The sequence below is a fragment of the Zea mays genome, chromosome 10 (assembly GCF_902167145.1).
Source record: "Zea mays cultivar B73 chromosome 10, Zm-B73-REFERENCE-NAM-5.0, whole genome shotgun sequence".
Lineage (NCBI taxonomy): Eukaryota > Viridiplantae > Streptophyta > Magnoliopsida > Poales > Poaceae > Zea > Zea mays.
Genome location: NC_050105.1, coordinates 47,940,964 through 47,964,296, shown reverse-complemented (window position 1 = coordinate 47,964,296; position 23,333 = coordinate 47,940,964).

Sequence of the window (23,333 nt, the reverse complement as noted above, 5' to 3'; positions counted from 1 at the left end):
AAAAACCGCCCAAGGGCGCAGCCGACCCAGTATGGCAAAAGCAGAAACGACAGCAAGACCAATTATAATCACACTGGCACACCACAATCAATCACACCAGTCAAAGTACACAGCGCCCTCGCAGGCACAAGCACGCGAGGGCACACTACTCCATTTTACAAACCCTTGCACATACACAAGCGAGGGCACCACGCCCTACATCGGCTCAACCTTAGGAATAATCCCCATCTCTCTATAATTAAATAACATTATCCTAAGCTCCTCACCCGCAAAAAGGCTTCGCAGCTCCCCTTCCCCCACACCCGAGACGGCCGGCAAAGACAGCAGCTCCTGCCGACCAACCCTACTAACGCGAAGCCGAGCCCCTTCCTCCGCACTAATCCTACGCTTCGCAACCGCCCTTCGTCGTCGGTGCCCGGTGCTAGGACCGGGCACGCCTGGCGCGTCCGCAGCATGTAGCGCAGCCTCCGCCGCAGCCACGTCCAGGGCCGCAAAATAGTCCAAGTCCTCCTCCGACGACTCCTCGGTCCATTCAACCGAGCTCCCAGAGTCAGTAAAATCAAAAAACTCAGAAACAGACCCACCACATTCATTTCCACCTTCCGCGGTCGAAGCCGCCAAAAACCCAGTAGTAGCGGTTGCGTGCGCAGGCCCAAAATCTTGAACCTGCGCAGCAACCAAAATTCAGTACATCATCCAAAAATCCCTCAACCCTAAACACCACCTACGCCACCTGCGAAGGCCCTGCTGCTGCGGGAGCCTCCGCCGCCGCCTCCGCCGTTGCCTCCGCTGGATCTTCAGCGCCCGGCACAGCAGCTGCGGGGGCATCAGGCGCGCCTTCGGCCACCCTTGGGAGAAGGCCTTCGCCGGCCGCAGCAGGTACAAGGGCGCCTGGTGCATCTTCCGCGGTCACCGGGGTCAGTCCCGGGGCGACTCCAGTGGCGGCCTCCGCAGGGGTGGTCTCCGGCTCAGGCGGCGCGCTGTTCAGCGCCCCAAAATCGTCCACCCGCTCGCCGCGCTCCGCCTAAGACAAAACGCACAAAAATTCAGCAAACACACGCACAGACCGCATCCAGCAAGCACCGAGTAAACGACAACGTTACCTGAGCCCTCGCAGCCTCGGCCCGCGCCCGGACCACCTCTCGACCGTATGAACCCCACATCCGGTCATAGAGGGCCCCGGCGGACTCCTTCACCACGGGGTCTTCGACCTCAAAGATATCTCGCCCAAAATCCTCATCCACCTGGTCGAGGGCCTCAAAGTGCCGGCAGCCTTCGCGAGAGAGCGCGTTCATCGCTGCCTCGCAGGTGACCAGGGAGGTGAACGACATCAACCCCGCCAAGACAGTGGGGAGCTCCTGCAGTTCCTCCTGCACCCACTCCAGACAGCGAAGTCCGGCCTCTTGCTCCGGCACCTCGAAGTCGCTCGTCCGCACACCCAGCTCGCGATATGAAGTCATGAGCTGCGTGCGCGTCCGTTCGGCCTCCGCTCGCGCCGCGGCCTCGGCCCCCTCCGCGCGGCTCTCGAAGGCAGCAAGCCGCCGCTGCAGCTCCCCGGCGAGCTCCTTGGCGATATTACCCTCCGCCCGCGCCAGCCTGGCCTCCGCCTGCGCAGACTGCTCCTTGGCGATGGCTTCGTTGGCCTCCCTTCTCTCCTCCATCAGCTGGCGCCGGAGGTCTGCCTTCTCCTTCTCAAGGGCGGCCACCTTCTCCGCCAGCTTGCGGCACTTGCTGTCGGAGGCCGACTTCTCACGGACAGCGTCCGCATGTTGCGTCCGAAGTCTCTCGACCTCGGCAGACAACGCCGCCGTAAGGGCCCCCGACGCAGTACGGCTGGTGAAGTCAGCCACCTGCAGAACACACATAAGGCCCGTGTTAAAAAAAAAAGTATAGCTCGGCAGACCTGACTCAGCGCCTCCATCGCTCCTTTCAGCCGGCGGGTCGCCGCGTCCGCCTCGTCTCTGACCAGCGCGAGGGCAGTCACCTCGCCTCCAGCGCCAAGGGTCTCTACCCCCGCCTTCGGCGCTGGCGCAGCCGTCGCGACCGCCGCGCCAGGCACAACTAGAGCAAGTGGGCCCTCGTCCAACCCTGCAACGCATCAACAGATTTTTAAAAAAAAAATGTGTGTATACATATAGACTCACCCCCAAGATAATCCTCCACGTCAATCTCGGTGCCGAAGTCGGCAACGCGTTTGCCGGGCGGCGGTAGCGATCGGGCCGCCTTCGCAGCCTCCGCCACTCCGCTGGCGGACGGCACCACCTTCGACAGCTTGGGGCCTCCGGCGCCCACCGTCGCCTCCGGCGCCTTGCCAGGCGCGGAGGCGCCCGCCTTCGCCGGCAATGGCGGCTTGCCTCCGCCGGAGGCCTCAGCCTTCGATGCTCCCCGCTGCCTTTTCGGCCGGGCTTCGTGAACCCTCACGGTCGCCTGGCGTTTCCGCGCCGCCACTTGGCGATCCTTGTCCATCACTGCCCACACAACATGACCGATATTTCGCCCATAAGGAAAAACTTTCCACCGACGAGCCATACGAGATGTAAAACAGTCCTCTTCATCCCAGGGGATAGGAATGCTTTTAGGCCAACAACCCCCGGTAACCCTCAGCATCCGAGCCGAAGACTCCCGGAGCTCGGGCGAAGACATCCTCTCCCCCGGGGCCGCACACGTCCTCATTAACTCTCTAGCGAAACTATCAGACACCCCAAGCCCTCCCATCGCAGTACCTAATTTTCTCTTTTTCGAAGAGGTGGCGGCCGCCGGCGCAGGGTCGCCTCCGGCCTCCACCGCCGGTTTCTTCCCGCGGCGGTCTGCTTCGTCCTGACCAGGGTAGCCGTCGTACGGCAGTTGATTTAATTCAAAGACCCTGTTCAAGCGATCGTTTGACCCATGGATATCAAAACTGCGCTGGCCCTCCGTCTTCGGCACGTAGCGCCCCACGAGTCGCACCGCCAAGTCTTCTGCATCACGCACAAAGGCGGCCGGGTCACGGTTCCGCAAACTCAGTGCGAAGGCAGGACTTCGCACCTCCCTTCCTCCGTGAAAGGGCATCTGGCGAGGGCATACTTCGCCCAGCGCCCAGCCGTGCGCCAAGGGCCAGACCCCGTACGCCGCAAACTCCTCAACCAAATCACGCCCGCTGCTCTGACCGGCCGCGTACCGAAGGGCCCCTTCGTCTGTATCCTCTTCTGCCACTTCGAAAGGCGGATACGCAGAGTAATAGTGAGAGCACATTTCGGACACGGGGAGCCCTTGATGGCCTTCGACAGTAGCCTCAGCAACATAAAACCAAAACTCATTCCAACTGCCCCACTTGTTGCGGGCGCACGGGACCAACTCCACTACTGGCATCGTGGTCTTGCCGGTCTTCGGCGTGAAAGTGCACGACCCGAACTGCGCAACTCCGCCCTCAACCACCCTTTTCTGCCAATGCAAGCAATAATTCTTCGCGAAAACTTCAACCGACGGCTGCCCGCCGTACGAAGTCGTCGCCCAGACATACTTCGCCAGCGCCACTATGGCGTTCGGTGTAAGCTGATGTATTTGAACGCTGAATCTGCGCAGGACTTCGCCGACAAACCGGTGCGCAGGCAAGCGGAGTCCGGCGGCGAAGAACGCCTCGAAAACAACCAACTCGCCCTCCGGCTCGGGGACTTCCTCCGTCCCCGGAGCACGAGCGACTCCGCCGCCAAAGTAGCCCAATCGCTGCATATCTTCAATACGGCCTGACGTCATCCGTGACACACCGAATTCAACAGAGTCGCCGGCGCGCAACTCTTCCACCATCACGTTACTCAACGTCTCCTCAGACGAGGCGGCGGCCGGCGGCGTGGCGGTGGCGGAAGAAGAAGAGGATGGCATTGCTACGTACCGTCGGCGGCGGCGGGCGGTTTGCTTCACTCGAGCCAGAACGACGGCGAGCAAAGGGAGCAGCGGAGGAAAAGGAGCAGCAAGACGGCGGGCGGCTAGGGTTTTACGGAGCGCGGAAAGCAGAATTCAAACAGCGCCGCCCCCGCCCCCTTTTATAGGCAGGGCGCGGCTCCTCGGGAAACCCACAACCCGACAGGCCGCGACGCTTCGGGAAACCCGCAATCCAACAGTACGCCGTCCATCAACGGTCACATCAAAAACCCCCGCGGAACCACTTCGAGCGAGGGCAGCGTCTCCGCCATCTAGCGACGTCTTCGGCACCAGGTGACTTTGTCGAACTGGTCCCTCGGAGGGCAAATGTTGGGGCGAAGGCAAAGATGCCACCCTTCTCTCGAGGCCTTCGCTGCAGCCGCTGGTCCGACGGAGGCAAAGCGGACAGGGACACCCTTCGCAGGACTCGGCACTTTGACGAAGGCCTGCGGCGACGTCCTCACACGGCGCGGCCTCGTTCAGCCCCAAGGCCCACGTGTGATCTGGCCCATTGTAACGGGCCCCGCGTGGCCGCCTCTGTATTACGGGCCCAACTTGTAAAGGCATACTTGTAATTACAGCTTGTAACCCTGCTTTATGGGAATATTCCGGGGATAAACTAGGCGTCTGAGGGCACATGCGTCCTTAACACAAGACGCTGGGCACTCAGACACCTATAAATACCCCCGCACAGTGCCCGTGAGAGGCTAGATGAACAGAGCTATTGCCCCCGTGCACGTAACCCTGTTGTCCCCATTGTTCACCCTCGTTGGCCTACTTGCAGCAGAGAGCAAGTTCCAACACAGGTGATCCTTCACAATAGAATGATGAATTCTTGATACCGTTTGATAATTGCTAGTTGAAGCATGAGGAGGAACCGAATGACTTGAAGTATCTTGATCATGAGTATCCATAATTTCATCATTTTGTTGGCTTTGGTGATCTTCTTCATTTAGGGTTGAAGAGGATGGAATGACAACCACACTATTTTCATCATCATCTTCCTTTGGCTTTATTTCACAAATGGCCATTGTCTTCATCGCATTTTTCAATTGAGTTCCACCAACATCATCAAGATTATCACTTTCATCTTGAGACCCATTAGTTTCATCAAACTCAACATCGTATGCTTCTTCAATAATACCATGAGTCTTGTTGAAAACTATATAAGCCTTACTATTTGATGAATATCCAAGTAGAAAACCCTCATCACATTTCTTCTCAAATTTAGAGAGCCGACTTCCCTTTCTCAAAATATAGCATTTGCAACAGAATACTCTAAAATATGAGATGTTTGGCTTTCTACCAATGAGCAATTCATAGGGAGTTTTCTTCAAAAGCTTGTGACAATATAGCCTATTTGATGAGTTACATGCGGTGTTTATTGCTTCGGCCCAATAAGAATCCGACACATTATATTCCGCTAACATAGACCTAGCCATATCAATGAGAGTCCTATTCTTTCTTTCAACAATACCATTTTGTTCCAGATTATATTTGGAAGAAAATTCATGTTTAATACCCTTGTCATCACAATATTCATCAATTCTTGAATTTTTGAATTCCGACCCATTATCACTTCTAACTTTCTTGATATCAAAATCAAATTGGTTTTGAGCCAATATAGCAAATGACTTGAATGTTTCAAACACATTAGATTTATCTCGAAGAAAGTAAACCCAAGTGAATCTAGAATAATCATCCACAATCACAAGGCAATAGGAATTACCACCGATACTCACAAACGATGTTGGCCCAAATAAATCCATGTGAAGTAATTCCAAAGGCCAATGAGTAAACATTTGACTTTTATTTGGATGAGTATTTGCCACTTGCTTCCCGGCTTGACAAGAGCTACACAATTTGTTCTTCTCAAATTTCACATCTTTCAAGCCACATACTAAATTATGTTTGGTTAAATGATTGAGTTGCTTCATTCCAACATGACCAAGTCTTATATGCCATAACCAACCTAGTGAAGCCTTTGAGAATAAGCAAGTTGTGAGCTTTGCCTCACTAGATGAGAAATCAACAAGGTAAAGATTTTTATATCTAAAACCTTTAAACTTAAGATTGCTACCATCAACACTAGAGATAACAACATCATCAACGGTGAAATTGCAACTAAATCCTAAATCACATAATTGAGCTACGGATAGTAAATTAAAATTCAAAGACTCAACTAAAAGCACATTTGATATGGAATGATCATTTGAAATAGCACCCAAACCTTTAACCTTTCCTTTGCGATTATCTCCAAATGTGATACTATCATAATTTGAGCAATCTTCCTCACTCATTTGGGTGAACATTTTCATATCTCCGGTCATGTGTTGAGTGCATCCACTATCCAACACCCAATGATTCCCTCCCGCCTTGTAGTTCACCTACAAAAGGAAATATCTCTTTTAGGTACCAAACTCGCTTGGGTCCTTGGATGTTAGTGACTAAGGTCTTTGGCACCCAAATAGCTTTCTTTTTGTTGCCAACAATTGAAGTACCAACAAATTTAGCATGAACACATTTTTCATTATGAGAAAAAATATAACAATGCTCAAAACAAGTAGAGGATACATTCTTGAGCTTAGGACAATTCTTCTTGATATGTCCCTTCTTGTGACATTTGTGACACACTTTGTCACATTCTTTCACAAACAATGTCTTTTGCTTTATAAAAGCATTATTTCCTTTCTTGGGAACATATCCAAGACCCTCACGGTTAAATGAGCACCGTTGACTTCCCAATATGAAATCCAATTTAGCCTTTCCACCATATGCCTTCTCTAGATCATGAGTTAGAGCATTTACTCTATCTACTAACACTTCATTCTCAACAATGATTTGTGATTCATCAAGAGCAATATTATCATTCATAAAAGAAATTTTGCATTTATCACAAATAGAGTTAGTAGGTAGTGGTTCACTTGTAGGACTATCAAGTAAGTCACAAGTGACTCCAACATCCTCGGTGACCACCACAACTTCATGCACAATAGATGAGTTTTGAGCTTCCGCAAGCTTCTCACAATTCTCTTTTAGATTGTTGTGAGAGGTCTTGAGCTCCTCAAAAGACACTTGGAGGTTTTTATACAATTCCTTCAAGGTCTTAAATTTTTCTTTTTCTTTGTGCATGTAGTCATCGGCCTCACCTAACATTCTAACAAGATCATCATATGAATAGCCATCATCATCAACATCATCATCATCATTTATATCATTTAAATCAGTGATGATTTTTACCTTAGCATCTCCCTTTACCATGAGACAATGAGGGGATGAGAAAAGTGAAGGAGCTTCCTTGATGGCAATTTCGGCATTAAGCTTGAATGAGGTGTCTTCATCATCATCATCCGAGCTATCATCTGAATCCCATTCAACTAGGTAGGCTTTGCCATATTTCTTCTTGTTGTAGAATCTCTAATTCTTCTTATCATCTCCATCTTTGCCCTTCTTCTTCTTGTTAGGGCAATTCATGGCAATGTGACCGGGTTCCCCACACTCAAAACATTTTCTATCATTGAAAGCATTTCTTCTTGATGTTTGGCCTCTTCTAGGTTGACCTCTCTTCATCTTCATGAATTTGTTGAATTTCGTTACAAATAGAGCCATATCTCCATCACTCTCACTTTCATTTTCTTCATCATCACTATCTTCTTTTTCAATTGCCTTAGAGGCTTTAGCTTTGAGAGCGATTGATTCATTCTTCACTTTCTTTGCCAAACTTATAGCATCAACTTGAGATTTCTTGAATATATCTTGAGTAAGAATTTCCCCCAATACTTTGGTTGGAGAAGTTGTAGATAGATCACTTCTTACTAACATGGTCACAATGGTCTCATACTTCTCCGGAAGAGATCTAAGAAACTTATGAGTGAAATCCACATCCGGTACATTAAAACCAAGTCCCTTGAGTTCATTCACTATCTCATTTAACTGGTTGAACATATCGGATACACTTTCATCTTCTTTCATAATGAATTGCTCGAATTTTCCTTTGCACACATATAGCTTAGCACTCTTCACAATTGTAGTTCCTTCATGAATTTTCATTAGCTTAATCCAAATCTCATGAGCGGTTGTGAGATTCTTGATACGGTTGAACTCATTTATATCAAGAGCATCATAGAATACATTCATGACTTTATCATTTGTAAGAATGTTTTCGTTGTCACTAGCCGACAGTTCATCTTCTTTCAACACAACAAATCCATCCTTGACAATTGGCCAAATTTTTCCACCCATTGCTCTAAGATGCATTGACATTCTTATTTTCCAATAGTCGTAGTTATTCCCATCAAAATGCGGTGGCTTCCCAATGTGCACATTGTTGTTACTAGCCATTTTGTCCCACTCTAGGATGATTAGATCCACAAACAATTGAGTCCTCGACTCTGATACCACTTGTAGGATCTAGGACACCGACTAGAGGGGGGGTGAATAGACGGTTTTGACTAAAATAAAAAAACACTAGAGAAATTTAATCAATACGATAAGAGGTATAAATTCTCTAGTGATAACAAGTAAACAATCTATGAGAATCAACTAAGGTGATAGTATACTTGAAGAACAATATGCAAAATATTAATCACTTGCAAGGTAATAAGTAATGCAAGAAAATAAAGACACCGGATTTTATCCCGTGGTATCGTTGATTTGCCGATCACCCCTAATCCACGTTGAGGTGGACTTCAAGCTCTCACTTGCTCCTCTATCAAGACACGGCTTGATCTTTGAGCCAAGTGGACAAGAAATCACTCAATACCTCGTTTCCATTAATGTCACCTTTGCCGCTCCGGTGAGGTAGGCGTGAACCCCCCACAATCGACACCGCGGCTCCTCCACAATCTTCTTGGAGAGCTCGACGGAGACAACACCCAAGCCGTCTAGGAGGCGGCAACCTCCAAGAGTAACAACCCGATGACGCTTGCTCAGTGTACCACCTAGTGCCTCAAGAATCACCAATGGATGCAAATGAACTAGGAACTCTCAATCTCTCACTAGAATGCAATCTCAAGCAAAGAGTGTGAGAGAGTGAGTGGGAGGATCACAAATGAGATCAATGTGTGCAAGGAATGGCCAAGAGGGACCTCACACACGAGCTCCCCTTCTATTTATAGCACACCACTCAAATCCAACCGTTATGTACAACTTGCACATTTTCTGCGCACACGCGGACGGTCCGCGCCCTAAGGCCGGACGGTCCGCCGTACACATAACGACTATTTTTCTCGTTTGAAATCTGTCAGAGCTGTTAGAAAAGTGAGGTCCGGACAGTCCGCCAACCATGGTCGGACCGTCCGCGACCTGGCAACTTGGAGCACCAGAGCTCTGACCAAGAGGAGTTAACACATGTGGACTGTCCGCCCTACAAGGTTGGACGGTCCGTGACCTGGGAGACTGTACTGTCTGGGCTTATCCTCCAGACAGTCTGTAGTACAAATCCCAAAAACCACACAGTCCCTGCCCAAACCAATTTGGCTCCTGCGGACAGTCCGCCCTACAAGGCCGGACGGTCCGCACAATAATACAGGGATTGTGTCGAGAGCAGCCTTCTCTGGTCAGGACAGCAAACGGTCCGGTCCCAAGGCCCGGACGGTCCGCAGTACAAATGAACAGGACCAGTCCGAAGTAAACATACTTGGGACCCCACTGGAGGATCGCGGACGGTCCGCCCACATGGCCCGGATGGTCCGCCTATCCCAAGACTTATCAATTTTCAAACACGCTTTTGAAAAGATTTTTAACTCTTGAAATTGGAAACGCTATTAGTCCTCATGCAAATGCAACCATAGATGCTCTATGAGGCACTAAGTTTGACACAGACAAACGTCATTGACCCCTCTTAATAGTACGACCATCTAGCCTACTAATCCGGTCAAATAACTTCTCTAAACTCCTGGAGACCGGCAAAAACAAAACCTATGTTATACCTTTGCCTTCACTTGATCCACAACCAATGCTTATAAATCTCCAAGATTTTTTGTTCTATGTGGTCCAACCCGGCATTCTTATTTCTCCAAGAACCGTTAGTCCACAAACAGTAGTCATTAATTACCAAAACATCACTAAGGGGCCTAGAAGATTCATAGGCGGTATCGCCAGATTATTCCAGCTTAAGTGCCCATGTCACGCCTTAGAGGCAACGACACACTTAAATCGGAATAAACTGACAATTCCTCGGATCTAGTCTGATAAAGCCACTTACCAAGGATCGAATACCACTAGCTCACTTGAAGGTGAGGCACAGAAAAATACAATAAAGCATAATACCACAAATTTAAGAAGTATCAAAAGTGATTACATTATCGGAGTTTCAAAAGCAGTAACCATAGTTTTTAATGCAGCGGAAATAACTAACGGAGAAAATTGAGTAACATGGCGAAGCCTAGCCACGCTACTCCTCCTGGTCCTCTCCTGCGGAAGCAGTACCCCTCTCAACCATGTATCCCGGTGGCAGGGATGAAGGCCAAGTCACACCAGCAATCAAATCATCCAAGTAGTACCTGCAAAATTTATGCCACAAGCAAGGCTAAGTATACTAATACTCAGCTAGACTTACCCGGTGTGAGGAGTCTACTCCTCTACCTCTAGACCATGAAGTTGTTTGGCTAAGGGATTTGATTTCCCAAAAGCACTAGCTGAGTCTAAAAACAAGTTTTAGCTTTTCAATTTGTAGAATAATAATTTAGACTAGATGAGTACCTAGCTATTCATACATGGTATGAAACATTACATCAATCAACATCTTTTGAATGTAACCTCATTTCCACTTATTACTCAATGCAGTACAATGGATCAAGCAGTCTCATTAGCTGCGAGAAGCAGACGATTCGAATCGAGTTTTAACCTTGCAAGGTAAACCTAAACACACGACATTTAGGGGCACTCCATCCCCACACACATCAACCATCCCCATCGATCCCCCATTCGCGGCCAGGGCTCACCGCCTTGGCATACAATGCTCCACTGACCCCGGCTGCCGCCGCGCAGTGACCACACTTGTACCCACCATATCCAGAATGGGAGACCACGTCTCAGGACAAGTGAGGAGGAAAGTCTGCGCCCGGCTTCACTCAGGTACTAGGCTTACCGGTTACCATATTTCTCGACACGTGTTTAGTACGTTCAAACGCTTGACACAGGTATCCACACGTTAATCCTTATTCCAATTTCGTCTTGTAGACAGCTCATCCCCATGGATCCGTGTCCATAGACCATCGTAATTCTGTTATCAAAATGGATACAACCAATTCCTAACCTCACGTGAGTGCTAGAAAAATCACTCGACTTCTACCGAGATCCCTAACTAGTAAAGCAGCTACTCGACCTAGCATACTAGTATCCATTTCAAAAGGAATCCTGAGTTCATGCAACTAGGGTTTCAACCAACTCCTACACTTAAGTGCATAGTACAAGCCTACAAACATTAAGTGCGGTAAAATAGCATATATAACGGTTATGCATAAAACCGGGGCTTGCCTGGAATTCAACACTAGATAGTGTTTTCTAGATGACACTCGCTTGGCGAGCATCCACTGTTAAGTCCATCCTTCTTTGGGTCGTCCACCAACTGCATCTTGTAGTTGGCACCACATCACTTGCACGATCATCATCTCTCGGTCCTAAATGAGATGCAAGATGCATATGTATGAATATAATAAAAAATATCACAAGATATACAAATACACGGTAAACAACCACACGCTAGCATTAGTTATCTACACGTCATCGGGCATACATAATCAATATCATTAGAAAGACGACAATTACTTTCTAGAATTAATCAGCGCAACACGGCATCACACGTGCAAGAATTTATCACATTCGCTCTAATTTTTTATTGGTTCCTTTATTATTATACTAGTTAAGTACACATCAATTTGCTAGGACTTATATATAGACAAACATAGTTAAAAAGGAATAGTCACTTAATCGGGTTTTATAATTGTTCGCAATACTCTAATGCAAGCATACATCCAAGGGCACACAAGAAAGTGATAGCCTAATCACACTGCTTATTATAGTAATCTATTGAGGTTGGTTATTTAGTAATACTCAGATTAGCAGCACAATTATTAGAAATGGTAACATATCATTAATTTTGTTTCTCGCCCATATAGTGACACTTGCTAAATTGATGTTGATCGAAGCTAATTTCTTACTAGACGTCAACCATTTAATTTACTACTGCACTAGTTACTTGTCTATCTCCAATTATATAATCTACTAATATAGGGATCATGAGATAACACTATCAATCATACTCAAGCAAGATAAGAGAGTAGAGCAATCAATCACAATCAACAAGATTAGGACAGCAGCACAACATTTACTTGTTTCAGTCGTAACTCACAAGATATTCATCTAAAATAGTGATCAAAGACTTTTTGGAAAGTCTAAAAAGTCTTTACAACTTTGGTATTGTCATCTCAAGGTGATTAGACACTTAACAAGGTTAAATAGTGATAAACGACAGCTTTATTCAGATTTGGACAGATTCAGACTTGCGAATTCAAAAATTCATAACTAGAGATTTAGACATCCAAACAAAGTGAACCTAGACTTTCTGAAAAGATAATGAAATTATCTACAAATCATTTATGGACATCTCAAGGTGATTCAATATGCAATTTAGGATAAAAGACACTAGAAGGCTTTGCTGTCCAGATTTGGATAGATTCAGTCTTCACACTTTAAACATCTATAACCTGAGCTCTAGACCACCAAAAAGAATGATCTAAGACTTTTCGGAAAGCTTAGTAAAAGCACTACATAACTTATATAATCACCAAGAAGTGATTCTATATTTAACCAAATCAAACAATATAGTTTTCGAAATTTGTTCAGGCAGTGGATAGAATACAACAATCATCTTATAAAATTTATAACTCTCAAACTATCAGGTTTATTGTCATGAACATTTAACACAAGCAAGATAATGAAATTATCTACAACTTCCTTATAATTGACAACGACTGATTCTAAACTAAACTTAAACAAACAATGCAATCTCTGAAATATGTACCGAAATTGGACATATTCAGTTACTGAACTTATAAAAAGCATAACTTCTAATCGATCAGGTTTATGACGGTCAGATTTTAACACAAATAAGTTAATAAAGTTATCTACAACTCTTCTACATGACGTTTTCTACAGAAAACATGATTTAGTTCATTAAACACGTAGGCCACAGCACAGAAAAAATAGTGCGCGCAGCCTAATACAACAACTAATAAATTTTAGCTCCTATTTACTTCAAGAATTGTCATGTTCTAGAGACTTGAATTGCCCTAACACTTTACCATTGGTTAGAGTGAAAACAAACAAAAGAGGACCAACAAGTCGACTTATAAATTTTATCCAAGTCATTTCGTGCGCTAGAATTACCACACAATTAACAAACGCATTCCCCAAAATAAAGCACTTCGGCACACATGTCCGACATCACACAAAATTATGATGAAGCACTACTAATATTTAGCTTTAGACCACCATGATATAACCATTTAACCTCTAATTGGTTTTAAGGTGTAACCCAAGAATTCCATGAACATGCATGATTTCGTTTACTCCTAATTTTTCACTAAGTCTTGTAATTATAAAATGGATGTTAATTTAGCACCATACGAAACTATCTAATTTGGGATGGAATTTTTATGAGGCATAGGTAATGACAGATGATGAATAATGTATAAATTTCACATGCTCAGATTTTATATAGTATTTACTACAAAAATAACAAATTGTTAATGCAATAAAGCATGTGAGAGCAAGTTAAATCTAAAACTAATTATTTTCTGTGGATGCATGACTATATTAAATTTTCTTAGGCTACTATAATATCATGCAAGTACAGTGGAACACCATTTTCCATTTTTACATCTATACATTATATTTAGACTATTTAAAACTACAAAATATGCATCAAACAAGTTAAATAACTAACATAATCATACATGCACCAAAATTGATGATATTTCTACCAGTCACCAGGCATGACACCAAGAGTCTACTGTAAAATTTTGAATTCATTTGGAGCAATAGAGCTACAGATCCAAAAATAACAAGAAAATCAATATTCTTTTCTCTATTTAACTTGTTTTAATTAACACACCAAGAAAACAGTAAACAACATATAAGTTTTATATTTTTCTTAGATGGAGTATGACAACATCTAACAAAAAAAATAAGTTTCATCATTTTTGGATTTTTATAAATAAAACTACAGAGAGAAGCACGTTCATTTATTTTTTAAACTAGTTTTAAATACGAATTTCTACAGAAAAACTTTTCCACTAAAACATACCAACATATAGATCCAATAGTTAGAGCATTTCATAAGGAAGCCAACAAAACAAATTTCACAATTTTAGGAGCTCTAAAACTCAAGATATGAATTTTTGAACACAACACAAAAATCTGCAAATTGTGTACTCACATCTCGCCTTGGGCCCACCTGTCATTGGCTCAGAGAGTTATCTTCTTCTATCTCTGGAATGTGCACGCATAGCAGATTTGCCGCTGCTGCATGTGGCTGCGGCTGCTGTCCAAAACCAGACAAGGGCGTCAAATGGGAGGTGGAGGAGGGAGGTGGTGGAGAGGAAGGAAGGGGGCAGCCTTCGAGGACTCGACGGTGATGAATGGAGCAGCACACACAGAGCCATGCTCGGCGGGGAGAGATGTCGGTGGCGCATGGCGCTGCTGTCCCTGGGCGCGGCCTCCGCATCAGAGAGGTGCCGAGCTCGCACCGAGGAGGAGGGGGCGAGCAGGAAAGGAACTGGGCGAGCTTGCTGCTGGACTATTGGTGAGGCAGGGAGCTGTATAAATGGAGAGAGAGCTCCAGAGCATGGCTGTCACGTTTCTCTATTGCAGCAATTCGTCGAACACGTGGCGAGTGCTAAAGTAGCAACATTGGGCGGCCATTTTTGGCATCTTCTGCTTGGATTCGGACATGGGTCACTGTAGCAAAGATATTTCCCACGCGATACACTACAAGTTTGATTAAGGGTTCTCAGCCATTTGCCAACAAGATTAAGTCCAAAGTTGCTATTGTTAGAGGGTTAATTTCACCTAAAGAATGGATGTCAAACCTTGTCAAAATGGTTCGGATGAATGCCATCTTTTGATATGATGTGCCTCCATTAGTTATTAAGAACTTTTATATTTGGGGAAACTCAAGTTGTTTAACAAATTTTAGGGAACGTGAGACGTCGACCCGAATGACACTGATTCCAGACTTGGAAGAATTCGAATCCTGAAATCATATTTTTATTCTATCTTGATGGCACTGTTTGAGATACTTAGAGATTGAATCAAGGCTTAGTTTAAATATAAACTTTGTTATATAACACAGGTTCTACAATGTTTATTAAAGGTCAAACCTCATATCTTAAATATAAATCGAAGTTTCACTTTGGTCAAAGTAGTATCATTATAAAGCTTCAATTTATATTTTTAAGACAATCAGGATACTTTCTCGACATTTCCTTGGCGTTTTATCTACATGAATCCTTAATAATTGTTGTTGTAGAGTTGATATAGAGTGTTTTGGGAAAGTTGGCATAACTTTTTTGAATTTCTAAATTTGCTTTTACTTAATTGAGCAGTTTCAAGCATGTATAAGATTTGTCCTTTCATGTGTGTATTTGGTTCAAACTTCTAGAAATCTTTAGATACACTTGATAGATAGAGATGAATGATGATATAGATATAACAAGTCGATTTGTGTAAGAATTAATTAGAGGTTTGCACAACAGAGATTCCGCTGGAGCATGCGGATTCGGACTACGTATTTGGACATAGACTGGATAACAACGGTCAATAGTTCGAATAAATGAGTGTGGATGGGACTTGCGAGACAAGATTGACTTTCGAATTTGCGTTTTCTTCGAGAAACAAAAAAAGTTTTAACATGCTCCAAATTGAGTTGTTTCTCACGAGCGAATAACTTCAACAATCGGTGAAACCTTCACAAGTAATTTGATAAAAAGAGATAGATGCGATCGAGAAATATAAATTTTCACTGAGCATATGAGACTAGGATAAATCTACCGACATAACACGAAACAGACACTTGGGGTGTCACAGTAATCATGGGAATTAATTGGATGAGGAATTGGGATGTCATCCTCGACACCACAAACCGAATTGTTTTGGGTAACCTTACCTCGTCGCCTCGAGTTGACTAGTGTATCTTTTGCAACCCATGTGACCACCATAGTAGAAATCCCAGTAGTATGTGAATTTCCTGACGCTTTTCTTAAAGATTTACTGGGACTCCCACGTAAGTGAGATGTGAAATTTGCCATATAATTGGTACCCGGCACCGCACCAATCTCTCGAAGACCCTATAAGATGCCACTCAATGAACTGGTAGAATTGAAAGTCCAACTAAAGGAATTGTCGGATAAGGGTTTGATCAAACCCAGCACCTCGGAATGGGGTAGTCTGGTGTTGGGGACTTGTTCTCAAATGCTATGAGATAAGAACAAGGCAACACAAAATATTAATGGTTAAAGACCTTCGTCCTTCGAAGCATTATCTCCCTTAGGATATAATGATCTTCAGACGAAGGTCATGAAGGATGTACCTTCATCATCTCAGTATATCATAATGAAAGTAGAAACATATGAAACATGGAAAACAACATGGATAATCAATCATATGGCATCATTAAGATATTTTTATTATATCATCATGAATAAACATGAACAATATTGAATTACATTTATACCTTCGGCTTGAGAGAAGGTGAGAATCCAGATATGACGTGCGAGCGAATACAAGTTAGCATGAACAGTACATGGTTACTGTTCACCTATTTATAGGCGCGGGACGCAGCCCAGTAGAAATTACATTTATGTCCTTGATAACAAATTACAAACATGACACAAATTATCAGGGACTGAACGGTCTTTTCCTCTTTAAGTCGGTGCCGCCCTTCGTCTCAAGGCGCGTCGTTATACCGAAGCTTTCTGGGTTGTAGCTTTGGCATATACCTTCGTGTTATGTTTGCGTGCATATCGTCCTACTGAAGTTGTTTTTGCTTAGAGGACCTTCGGCGCAGAAGAAGGCCCCCAATAGTAGCCCCTTTACGGTGCTGGATCGTTTTTCATAACAAGCTCGATCCATGAAAAATCTCAAAGGCTTCAGAATGCCGAAGGTCCGAAAAACACCTTCCCTGAGCTCGTTGCCGAGAAACGATTAAAATACTGCAGGCGTCAAGTGGTCCACCGCTCAGCGAATGCAGACGATCTGGCGGTTCGCGTTCCGAGTGCCGAGTGGTCCACCGTTCAGCGAGTATGGGAGGTTTGATGGTTCACCTTCCCACCTGCAGCACTATATAAACAGATGGGTTGGTGCAGAGTTACCACAGCATTCATTGCCATTGCACTGTTGTGCTGTTAAAAAATTTAACCATAGCCGAAGCTTTTTTACTGCACTCTCAAGCAATCACTTCATCGTTTAAAGTTAACTTCGTCAGAAGAGTGAGCTTCGTCAAAACTACACAAGAACCATCAATCTTCATATAAACCGAGAAAAAATCCATCAAATGGCCAGAGTGCGCTCGACTGCAAGGGTGACTCATGAAGGAGAGGAGACCGAGGCCACCGAGACAGCTCCAATTTCCGAAGTCATGAGACAGTCGGGTTTAGTTGCGACATGGGGAACCATTGACGAAGGTACACCTGCTGCCGAAGCTGAACAAGCTAATATTGTAGAAGAAAATGCTGATGAAAAAGAGGAGGATTATAGCATTTTGATCCCATCAAAACCCAACCACCTAGATTTTGAGAAATCTACTGTATCTGAAGCTGACGTGCCCATGATGATGAAGCTGGGCTACATTGGAGAAGCTGAAAGGAAACTTGTTTGTTTTGGCGGAGAAGAAACCACCCCTGCACCGAAGGATGATGAAGTAGTGGTTTTCAAAAGTTTTTTCAGAGCAGGATTACGGTTTCAACTGAACAAGATGATAGGAGAAGTTTTGAAATTTTTTGAAATTTATCTTCATGAGCTGACCCCTAACACTATCGTTAGGCTCAGCATCTTCATCTAGGCCCTCCGAAGCCAAGGGATGGACCCAGATGCCGAAGCATTCTACCGAGTGCACGAGTTACACTACCAGACGAAGGCCAGGGCAGACGGTTTACATGAAAATTTTGGTTGCTACAATTTTGCGTATCGCAAGGATACGAAGGCTCCAGTTCTCAGCTATCGCACCAAATGGCCAACTGACTGGAAAGGTGAATGGTTCTATATCAAGGCTGATGAGAAGAAAAGGGGGAACTGAGACGATGGTTATGTGCCCGCTATCTCTAAACTTCGGAATGACCCGTCCCCTGTGCAACATGCAGCTAGGGTCACCATGCCAACTGGCCGCAGTAGAATTCAGGGTGGTGGCTGAACAGATCAGCACTAGAGACCTAGTACAAGAATACCTGGCCAACAGGACATCTCCAACGTCAAGTGATTGGGGCATGCCGAAGCTAAAGGGAACAAAGAAGAAATATGAACTTGTTCGATTACCTTATCGTTTTAAGTTTGAGAAACAGTTCAAGCAGCCTTGCCAAGAATGGCTGGAAATGATTGAAACTATGTGCAATGAAATTTTGGGGAACTACACTAAAAAAGAAGACCAATTAATGACAGCAGCCTTCGGCACCCGGCCAAAACGAAGGTTAAACCGGGTAATGGACGCTCTAAAATTTGAAAACCCTGATTATGAACGGCTCAACAAGGGTGCTGAAGGGGCAAAAAGAAAAAGGATTGTTAGCGTTCTGAGCAGACAAGATGCCAGGATGGTGAAGGACGATGAGAAGATTTTAAAGAAGAGAAAATCCTCTCCTGAGCCGAAGGTAGCAACTTTAAAGAAAAGAAAAACTAAATCCCCAGAACCGAAGATGACTGAAGAGGAAGAAGAGACTCCCTCAACACCTCCAGCTGACAAAGTGGCAGAAATTTTAAAGGTAATGACTGAATCTCTACCTATCAAGCTGCTAAGCCCTCTGAGACCGGAACTAACAAAGCTTTTTCAGAAGAAAGAATAACCTTCGGCTACAAAGAAGGCAGATGGGCTGAAGAAGCGATGAATTGGTAGTGTAATGCAAGCCATAGAAAAGACGCCACCATTGGCCTCGGCATCTAAGATAGCACCTATTGTAAGCGCCGAGGCCTCTGCCGAAGCAAACATATCGGCCGAAGCTGCAGCTGCCACCGAAACTACCAACTTGGAGGTCCCTTATCTGGAATTGATAAATTGCTATTTGAGAGCACCTAGAGGGGGGGGTGAATAGGTGATCCTGTGAAACTTGAAAACTTAAGCCACAAAACTTGGTTAATCGTTAACACAATAATTGCCAAGTGGCTGGAGAGGAGTCAAAACACAATAACCACAAGAAATCAATCACAGAGATGGCACGGTGGTTATCCCGTGGTTCAGCCAAGACCAATGCTTGCCTACTCCACGTTGTGGCGTCCCAACGGACGAGGGTTGCAATCAACCCCTCTCAAGCGGTCCAAAGACCCACTTGAATACCACGGTGTTTTGCTTGCTTTTTCTCAATCCCGTTTGCGAGGAATCTCCACAACTTGGAGCCTCTCGCCCTTACACTTGAAATTCACAAAGAAGCACGGAGCAAGGGAGGGATTAGCAATGCACTCAAGACGAGAAATCACAGCAACACCACGCACACAAGTCGCAACGAGAGCTCACAACACAACTCAAAGAGTTCACTACTCAACTAGAGCTCTAATTGCTATCGCAAAGAATCAAAGGCGCGGAATCAATGTCTTGGTGCTTAGAAATGTTGTAGGAATGTTTGGTGTACTCCTTCATGCGCCTAAGGGTCCCTTTTATAGCCCCAAGGCAGCTAGGAGCCGTTGAGAGCAATCTAGGAAGGCAATTCTTGCCTTCTGCCGTCTGGCGCACCGGATAGTCCGGTGCACACCGGACACTGTCCGGTGCCCGATTTCTTTCCAAAAACGGCGCAGCCGACCGTTGGCAGCCAGAGAGCCGTTGGCACACCGGACATGTCCGGTGCACATCGGACAGTCCGGTGCCCCCTTCTAGCCGTTGGCTCGGCCACGTGTCCCGCGCAGATCGCGCGGCCGACCGTTGGCCCGGCCGACCGTTGGCTCACCGGACAGTCCGGTGCACACCGGACAGTCCGGTGAATTATAGCCATATGTCGCCGGTGAATTCCCGAGAGCGGCCACTCTGCTCGAGCCAGCCTGGCGCACCGGACACTGTCCAGTGCACCACCGGACAGTCCGGTGCTCCCAGACTGAGCAGACTTGGCTGAACAAAGCCATCTCATTTCCAATTCGATTTTTCCTGTTTCCAGCACTTAGACACAATACATTAGTCTCTAAAACAATGTACTAAGTCTGAGAAACATACCTTTATCCTTGATTTGTACTTTGTCCACCATTTTACACTTAGGCACTTGTGTTGGACACTAAATCACCAAAATACTTAGAAATGGCCCAAAGGCACATTTCCCTTTCAATCTCCCCCTTTTTGGTGATTTATGCCAACACAATATAAAGCAAGTAGAACAACTACAAAATCAATTCAAGTAAGAACTCAAATCGTTTTGAATCAAATTTGACATATATGGATCACTCTATGCCACCACTTGGTTTGTTTTTTGCAAATCAACCTCAAATTTCTATCTCTAAGTCAAACACACTAGTTAAAACATAAGGAGTGTCATTCCAAGAGAAATTGAGTCAAGATTCAAAAACTCCCCCTTTTTCCCATAATCAACATTTCTCCCCACAAGAGGCCAACTTTTGACATAAGAGACAACAAAAGAGTTTTGACAAACCAAAAGCTCTAATCTACTATTTTCAAAATTTCTCAAGTGGATCTACTATTTTCAAAATTTCTCAAGTGGTAGCTGATCCATCTATTGCTTTGGACTTTATTTTCTCCCCCTTTGGCATCAAGCACCAAAACGGGATCAATCGTGGCCATAGAACCCCATTGCCTCACCAAAATCTTCAATAAGAATACAAAAGCAATAAGAGTACATGAGATGAACTTGGAATAAGTTACCCTCTCATCGGAGTGCAGTGGAAGTCTTTCATGGTCCAAGTCCACCTTTTCCCTTTCAAACCTCCTTTGAGACTAAAACAAGCAAACTCAAGCACATGGTTAGTCTCAAAGGGTCAAGTTGTAACACATCTCCCCCTAAACATGTGCATCACTTTGCAACGGACTTGTGAGGTCCAGGGAGTGTTTGTACAACTTGAGCACCATTATTAAGCAACAAAATGCAGAAGGAACATGATCACAAGCATAAACACATGTATGCTATAAATCAATCCAAGTTCCGTGAATCTAGGACATTTAGCTCACTACGCAACCTGCAAAAGGTCTTCTCATCTAGAGGCTTGGTAAAGATATCGGCTAGCTGGTTCTCGGTGCTAACATGAAACACTTCGATATCTCCCTTTTGATGGTGGTCTCTCAAAAAGTGATGCCGGATGTCTATGTGCTTTGTGCGGCTGTGTTCAACAGGATTTTCCGCCATGCGGATAGCACTCTCATTATCACATAGGAGTGGGACTTTGCTTAGATTGTAGCCAAAGTCCCTGAGGGTTTGCCTCATCCAAAGTAGTTGCGCGCAACACTATCCTGCGGCAACATACTCGGCCTCAGCGGTGGATAGGGCAACAGAAGTTTGTTTCTTAGAGTTCCATGACACTAGGGACCTTCCTAAGAATTGGCACGTCCCCGATGTACTCTTCCTATCGACCTTACATCCAACATAGTCGGAATCTGAATATCCAATTAAGTCAAAGGTAGACCCCTTTGGATACCAGAGCCCGAAGCAGGGCGTAGCAACTAAATATCTAAGGATTCGCTTCACCGCCACTAAGTGTCACTCCTTAGGATCGGATTGAAATCTAGCACACATGCATACGCTAAGCATAATATCCAGTCTACTAGCACATAACTAAAGTAATGACCCTATCATTGACCGGTATGCCTTTTGATCAACGGACTTACCTCCTTTGTTGAGGTCGGTGTGTCCGTCGGTCCCCATCGGGGTCTTTGCGGGCTTGGCATCCTTCATCCCAAACTGCTTTAGCAAGTCTTGCGTATACTTCGTTTGGGAGATGAAGGTGCCGTCCTTGAGTTGCTTCACTTGGAACCCAAGGAAGTAGTTCAACTCGCCCATCATTGACATCTCGAATTTCTGCGTCATCACCCTGCTAAATTCTTCACAAGACTTTTTATTAGTAGAACCAAATATTATGTCATCGACATAAATTTGGCACACAAAAAGATCACCATCGCAAGTCTTAGTGAAAAGAGTTGGATCGGCTTTCCCAACCTTGAAAGCATTAGCAATTAAAAAGTCTCTAAGGCATTCATACCATGCTCTTGGAGCTTGCTTAAGTCCATAGAGCGCCTTAGAGAGCTTACACACATGGTCGGGGTACAGTTCATCCTCGAAGCCAGGGGGTTGCTCCACGTACACCTCCTCCTTGATTGGCCCATTGAGGAAAGCGCTCTTCACATCCATTTGGAACAACCTGAAAGAATGGTGAGCGGCATATGCTAGCAAAATACGAATGGACTCTAGCCTAGCCACAGGAGCAAAAGTCTCCTCAAAGTCCAAACCTACGACTTGGGCATAACCTTTTGCCACAAGTCGAGCCTTGTTCCTCGTCACCACCCCGTGCTCGTCCTGTTTGTTGCGGAACACCCACTTGGTTCCCACAACGTTTTGCTTGGGACGAGGCACCAGTGTCCAAACTTCATTTCTCTTGAAGTTGTTGAGCTCCTCGTGCATGGCCAACACCCAGTCCGGATCTAGCAAGGCCTCTTCTACCCTGAAAGGCTCAATAGAAGAGACAAAGGAGTAATGCTCACAAAAATTAACTAATCTTGAACGAGTAGTTACTCCCTTGCTAATATCACCCAATATCTGATCGACGGGATGATCCCTTTGGATCGTCGCTCGAACTTGGGTTGGAGGTGCCTGAGGTGCTTCTTCCTCTTCAACTTGACCATCTTGTGCTCCCCCTTGATCATGCGCCTCCATTTGAGGTGCCTGTTCGTCATCTTGGGTTGGGGGATGCACCATAGTTGAGGAAGACGGTTGATCTTGCTCCAATTGTTCCCGAGGCTGTACATCTCCAATCGTCATGGTGCGTATCGCGGCCGTTGGAACGTCTTCTTCATCTACATCATCAAGATCAACAACTTGCTCTCTTGGAGAGCCATTAGTCACATCAAATACAACGTTGCTAGAGACTTCAACCAAACCCGATGATTTGTTGAAGACCCTATACGCCTTTGTATTTGAGTCATAACCTAATAAAAACCCTTCTACAGCTTTGGGAGCAAATTTGGAATTCCTACCCTTCTTCACTAGAATGTAGCATTTACTCCCAAATACACGAAAGTACGATAC